This window comes from Humulus lupulus, chromosome 7 (assembly GCF_963169125.1).
Source record: "Humulus lupulus chromosome 7, drHumLupu1.1, whole genome shotgun sequence".
Lineage (NCBI taxonomy): Eukaryota > Viridiplantae > Streptophyta > Magnoliopsida > Rosales > Cannabaceae > Humulus > Humulus lupulus.
Genome location: NC_084799.1, coordinates 83919510 through 83926495, shown reverse-complemented (window position 1 = coordinate 83926495; position 6986 = coordinate 83919510). Strand labels below are relative to the sequence as shown.

The window sequence follows — 6986 nt, the reverse complement described above, 5'->3', positions numbered from 1 at the left end:
AAAAGAAAACAAAAAAGACTAGAAAGAATGGCACAGAACGTTAATAATGTTGCCAACAACAATCTGAATCAGGGTAATGTTGCAGCTGAGGCAGACCCACCACTGAGAGACTATGTATTCCCTGCTGTTACAGGGATACACTCTAGTATTTTCCCATCTGCTGTCGAGGAAAATAATTTTATGATCAGGCCTTTGATTATCCAAATGGTTCAGAATTACGTTCAGATTGGGGTGCTACCTAGTGAGGATCCAAACCTCCATATTACTTACTTTTTGGAGTTATGCGCTACTTTCAAAATGAATTGAGTAAGTAATGATGCAATCCGTTTGAGGCTATTCCCATTTTCTTTGAGAGAAAGAGCTAATTTTTTTTTTAATTTTGCTGCAAGCTAACTCCATTTTGACATGGGAGGACCTTGCCTAAAAATTCCTCTCTAAGTATTTTTCTCCCTCTAAATCAGCCCAGATTAGAGGTGAAATAAATAATTTATGTCAATTTGAGGGGGAATCATTATATGATGCTTGGGAAAGATTTAAAGAGCTGCTTTGAAAATGCTCACATCATGGTATAGTGAAATGGATGTTGGTGCACACTTTTTATAATGGGCTGAGGGGAGACACAGGGACTATAATAGATGCAGCAGCGGGGGGAGCATTTATGAGCAAAAATGTTAACGAAGCATATGAGCTCTTGGAGGAGATGGCCATGAATAACTATCAATGGCCAACTATGCGAGAAATAAGAAGGTGGGGGGAGTTCTAGAAGTTGATCCTATTGTTATGCCTCAAATTGCTTCGTTGACCAAGCAAATTCAATAAAAAAAATAACATTTCAGCTCAAGCGATGCAACTACAACCCGCACCTATTATTTGTGAAAAATGTGGAGGCTCTCATCACTATGGGCAATGTCCAGCAACGGGTTCTTATTCAGTAGATAATATTCACTTGAAATGGTGCCAGCCATTGGTAATTACCCGAGGTAATCGAATAACAACCCATACTCCAACACTTTTACTTCAGCGTACAAGAACCATCCAAATCTGTCATGGTATAATAATCAAGGGCAGCAATCACAATATCATTCAAGTCTGCCTCAATATCCTCCACATAGACCATCATACGGGCTAAATCAAAGACCCTTTTACGACACTCAAAGGCCACAAATTCCACAACATCAACAACCATCTCCTCAAGTGAATAAACCTGAGGTACCTGCTTATTTATTAAGCCAATTTATGATAGAAACTAGATCCTCCATTTAGAGCTTAGAAACATAAGTTGGCAAACTTGCAAAGTTAATGGCAGATCGTAATCAAGGAGCTCTACCTAGTTCAACTGTGGTGAACCCCAAAGAAAAATGTCAAGCTGTCACTCTGAGGAGCAGGACTAAGTATGATGGGCCTACAGTGGAAGACAAGGGAAAGAAGATATGAGGGCCAATAGGTGACTAGTCTAGCATAAGAGGAGGTTACAGAAGACCTTCCAAAGAAAGAGAAACTGATATACACCGAGCCTACATCGAAGATTCCTTATCCTCAGCGGTTCTGAAAGGTCAATTTTGATAAACAATTCTCAAAATTTCTTGAGGTATTTAAGAAACTTTACATTAACATTCCCATTGCTGAGGCTCTTGAACAAATTCCTAGTTATGTGAAGTTTATGAAAGACATATTGTCTAATAAGAGAAAAATGGAGGATTGTGAAATTGTGGCTTTGACTGAAGAGTGTAGTGCAATTATTCAAAAGAAGCTTCCTCAAACGTTAAGATATCCGGGTAGTTTCACTATACCTTGCACCATTGGAAATTTTCATTGTGAGAGGGCTTTATGTGATTTGGGTGCAAGCATTAATCTAATGTCGTTGTCCATATTTAGAAGACTTGGTTTGGGGGAAGCTAGATCCACTACTGTTACTCTTAAATTGGCCAACTGTTCATTGACACATCCCTGAGGTATTATTGAAGACCTTCTTGTCAAAGTGGACAAATTCATCTTTCCGATTTTATTGTGCTTGATATGGAGGAAGATGAAGATGTTCCAATTATTTTGGGGAGACCACTTTTAGCCACCGGTCAAGCCTTGATAGATGTTCAAAAAGGAGAGTTGAGGCTAAGAGTGCAAAGTGATGAGGTTGTATTTAATGTGTTCAGGGCTTTGAAGTATCCTAGAGCAAGCGATAGTTGCTTTAATGTGAACGTAATTGAGGAAAGTTTGTCAAAGGGAAAACTCATCGAAGATCCTCTTTAGAGGAGTCTTATTTTGCCAAGTATGGAATACTGTGATGACACTGAGGTCATGGAATATGTAAATTGGTTAAATTCTGCTGGACCTGTTTATAAGAAGAAATATGAGGAACTGACAAGGGCCTGAGAGACCACTACCATCTATTGAGAAGCCACCGGTACTTGAATTGAAGACTTTACCAGAACATCTTAAGTACGCTTATTTGGGTAAGAATGACACTCTCCCGGTTATTATTTCAACTTCATTATCTACTGTTGAAGATTAAAAATTATTAAGAGTGCTTCGAGCTCATAAATTGGCCATTGGTTTGACCTTAGCTGATATAAAAGGTATTAGTCCTTCTATTGTTATGAACCATATTATAATGGAAGAGGACAACAAGCCTAGCATTGACGCTCAAAGGAGGTCAAATCCCACTATGAAAGAGGTGGTTCAAAATGAAATTTTGAAATGGGTAGATGCTGGTGTTATTTATCCAATCTCGGATAGTTTGTGGGTAAGCCCAGTACAAGTGGTTCCGAAAAAAGGTGGAATGATGGTAGTCAAAAATGAAAACAATGAGTTAATTCCAACTCGTACAGTGACAGGGTGGAGAATTTTTATTAATTATCAAAAATTAAACAAGGCAACAAGGAAATACCATTTCCCATTGCCTTTTGTTGATCAAATGCTCGATAGACTGTCGGGCCATCATTTATATTACTTCCTAGATGCGACCTCTGGTTATCATCAAATACATATTGCTCTCGAAGACCAAGAGAAAATGACTTTCACTTGTCCTTATGGTACATTTGCTTTTTGCAGAATGCCATTTGGATGATGCAATGCTCCTGCTATTTTTCAACAAGGAATGATGTCACTATTTTCTGATATGGTGGAAAAGAGCATTGAAATATTTATGGATGATTTCTCGATCTTTCGTTCCTCGTTTGATATGTGTTTAAAGAATTTGGAGGATGTGTTAAAAAGATGCGAATAATCTAATTTGCTCCTGAATTAGGAAAAATGTCACTTCATGGTGAGTGAAGGAATTGTTTTATGCCATAAGATTTCAAGCAAAGGCATAGAGGTAGATCGTGCAAAGATATCAACTATTGAGAACTTGCCTCCTCCAATTTCAGAAAAGGGTGGTCGATGTTTTCTTGGGCATGTTGGATTTTATAAGAGATTTATTAAAGATTTCTCCAAGATTTCTAAACCCATGTCTTCACTATTAATGAATGGAGTACAATTTAATTTTGATGATGATTGTCGACGTGCCTTCAATACTTTACACCGATCGTGGCACCACCGAATTGGGAACTCCCCTTTGAATTGATGTGCGATGTGAGTGATTATGCAATGGGAGTGGTTCTAGGGCAGCGAATTGACAAGGTATTCCGAACAATTTATTATTCTAGTCGGACCTTGAATGATACTCAATTAAATTATGCAACTACTAAGAAGGAATTACTCGCAATTTTCTTTGTGTTTGATAAGTTCAGGCCATATTTAATTGGTAATAAGGTTATTGTCTACATAGACCATTCTACTATTAAGGACCTTATGACCAAGAAGGATGCCAAACCCCACTTGATTCGATGGGTCCTATTATTGCAAGAGTTTGATATAGAAATTCATGACGAAAAGGGGACAAAAAATCTAGTTCCAGTTCATTTATCAAGATTGGAAAAAGAAGAAGAGCCTAATGAGAAAGAGTTACAAATTGATGACAACTTCCCGGATGAACAGTTATTTTCTATTGAAAGTGAAGAAAAGCTACTGTGGTTCGCTGATTGTGTGAATTATTTGGTAGCTAAAGTTGTGCCTCTAGATATGTAAAGGCATCAACTTAAAAAGTTTTATTCGGAAGCCAAACATTATTATTGGGATGAGCCCATTCTCTTTCATCATTGTGCTAATCAAATAATTAGAAGGCGTGTCCCAGAAGAAGAGATGATTTCTATTCTTACTCATTGCCATACTCTTCATTGTGGCGATCATTTCAGAGGAACAAGGACAGCAGCAAAAGCTCTGCATTGTGGGTTTTATTGGCCTACAATATTTAAAGATGCTAGTGTCTTTTTCAAGAGTTGTGATCGTTGCCAAAGGACCGGTAACATATCGAGAAGAGATCAAATGCCAATGACTGGAATTCTGGAAGTTTAGTTGTTTGATGTGTGGGGAATAGACTTTATGGGACATTTCCCATCATCTTATAATAACAAGTACATTCTATGTGTGGTGGACCATGTTTCTAAATGGGTGAAAGCTACAGCAACTCCAACTTGTGACGATAAAGAGGTACTTACATTCCTTCACAAAAATAGTTTTACCCGGTTTGGTACTCCAAGAGCAATTATTCATGACAAAGGAAGTCACTTCTGCAACAAGTCATTCACTGATTTATGTGCTCGTTACAGAGTTCATCATCAAAAGGCTTTGTTTTACCATCCACTTGCAAATGGTCAAGCAGAAGTGTCAAATCAGGAGATTAAAAGTATCCTAGAAAATACTATAAATACATCAAGGAAGGAATGGTCTAAAAGGCTTGATGATTCACTTTGGGCATATCACATAGCCTTCAAGACTCCAATCAGTATGTCACCGTATTGATTGGTGTTTGGTAAGGCCTGTCATTTACTGGTGGAGCCGGAGCACAGAGCTTACTAGGTTGTGAAACAGCTGAACGTTGATATATTTATGGCAGGATAGAAATGGCTTATGCAGTTGAACGAGCATGATGAATTTCATAATGAAGCTTATGAGAATGCAATGATTTATAAAAAAAAGTCCAAGGCCTTTCATGATAAGAGGATACTTAGGAACGATTTCCAACTGGGAGACAAGGAGTTGTTGTTTAACTCCCGATTAAAGCTCTTTCCGGGTATATTGAAGTCAAGATGGTCGGTGTAACGACCCCAAATTCGGTATTACGGCTTAGGGCCTGAGATAGCGTGCCTGGAGGGCATAATGGAATTCTGTGTGGGTCTTTAATGGGTTTTATGCATGATTATGATTTAGTGCACGTTTTATGATTATGTGATTAATATGCATGTAGACCTGATTGAGCATATTCGTAATTTGGCCATGTTGGGCGTGACTATGTTGATACCTGTGATCTATGACTCGAGACGATCCTAGAACGAGCGGGTTAGCGGAAAGTCAAAGCGGGAACCTGTACCAGGCTTGGGTTAAGCCTGGGGAGTTAATCGAGAATTTGGGAATATATTTGGTGATTTATTAGGTATTGGGTAGCGAACGGGAATTATTAGGAACACTTGAGGAATTAGTGGGAATTTGGGTAATATGACTAAAATGCCCTTTATGGACATAAAGGCTTAGAATTAGTAAGAGAGGGTATTTTGGTCATTAGGCTTGCAAGAGATAAAATAAAGAAGGCCTTTATACTTAGTGGATTTAGTAGAGAAAAATTATAGGCTGAAAAGAAAGAAAGAAAGAAGAGAAAAGAAAGAGGGGGAAAGCTGAAGGGTTGGCTTTGAAGATTTGGTTTGTGGTTCTCCCACCCCTTTTTCTTTGATTTTTCTTGAGGTGAAGCTCAGTGGTAAGCTAGGGTTGTGGATTTGCAAGGGATTAGCAAGATCAAATCAGAGATTTGAGGTAAGTTCTTGAGGTTTTCGGTTTTAGGGTTTTGCTGGTTTTGAACTGTGTTTTTGAGCTAAATGGATGGGGTTTTTGGGGAAAACAGGTCAAGGTTGTGAAGGTGCAGGCCATGGTGGTCTAGGGTTCAGTTCAAGGTCGAAATTCCACCCACGGTATGATTTCTAAGACCCTATCCTTGTTGTTTGATTGATTTTTCTGGTTTTTGGGGTTCATTGGGTTAGATTTTGAGTTGTGGGTTGCTTGAGCTTGGGATTGAGTTCTTGGGGTGCTTGGGATGAGTGTGTGGTGTATATATGTTTGTTTTTGGGCTTGGGGAAGAGTTGGACAAGTTTGGGTTCGAAATGGGGGAAGAAAATCGCAAGATGCGATTTTTGGTTTTGGTCTGCTGCAACTAGCGCTACAGCACTAGGCAGGGGGCGCTGTAGCGCTAGCCCCTGTCTGGTGAGGGTGGTTCTGCTTGTAGCGCTATAGCGCTACCTTTTGAGCGCTGTAGCGCTGCACTGTTCACAGAGGGGATTTTTGGGCTTTTGTGAAGGGATTTTGACCTAGGGTTTGGGGCTCGATTCCGCCACTTTGTTTTGGGGACCTAGGACTTCCCGGGGGCTCGGGATTAGTCCCGAGGCTAGGTTTTGGACTTGAGGATTGGTGATGACTTTGACTTGTGGATTTTGCTTAGGTAAGCGCTAGGGCTCGGGTAAGATCGTGCTCAAGGAGTCAGGTTGATCAAGGCTACTTAATCTAAAGGTAAGAAAACCGTAACACCTGAGTTTAGGGCATGGCCCCACTGTGTGATTGTAGGGCATGGCCCCGGATTGTATTATGTGCAAATGCTTAACCTTAAATGAACCGTGATGTGTGTGAATGTTTATTTTGGATGTACTATATGTGTGATTATGATGAAACGAACGGCAAAGGCCGGGTACGGCGTAGGCAGGGGCGGCCGTGGGGCCGAAAGTAACACACAGCACATGGGATGCTTATGTTCAGGGTGGGACCCAAGGGATACATGAGTTATCCTCGCGGTGAGAACCGAAACTCCAGGCTTTGGTAAGGCCTTGGGAGCAGCATGGCCGTACTTGTTTATTATGATGGTTTTCCTTTCTGTCAGTGAATTATTGCCAGCTATTTGTTTTGCTTAT

The 6986-nt window shown here is 39.9% G+C and overlaps 1 non-coding gene across 1 annotated transcript; it reads right to left on the bottom strand.

Moving 5' to 3' along the window:
- Positions 1 to 464: 464 nt before the first annotated feature.
- Positions 465 to 570, bottom strand: LOC133792871 (small nucleolar RNA R71). The gene has a single exon (XR_009874343.1). It is a non-coding gene; the product is annotated as a small nucleolar RNA R71 (small nucleolar RNA).
- Between the last annotated feature and the right edge of the window lie 6416 nt (positions 571 to 6986).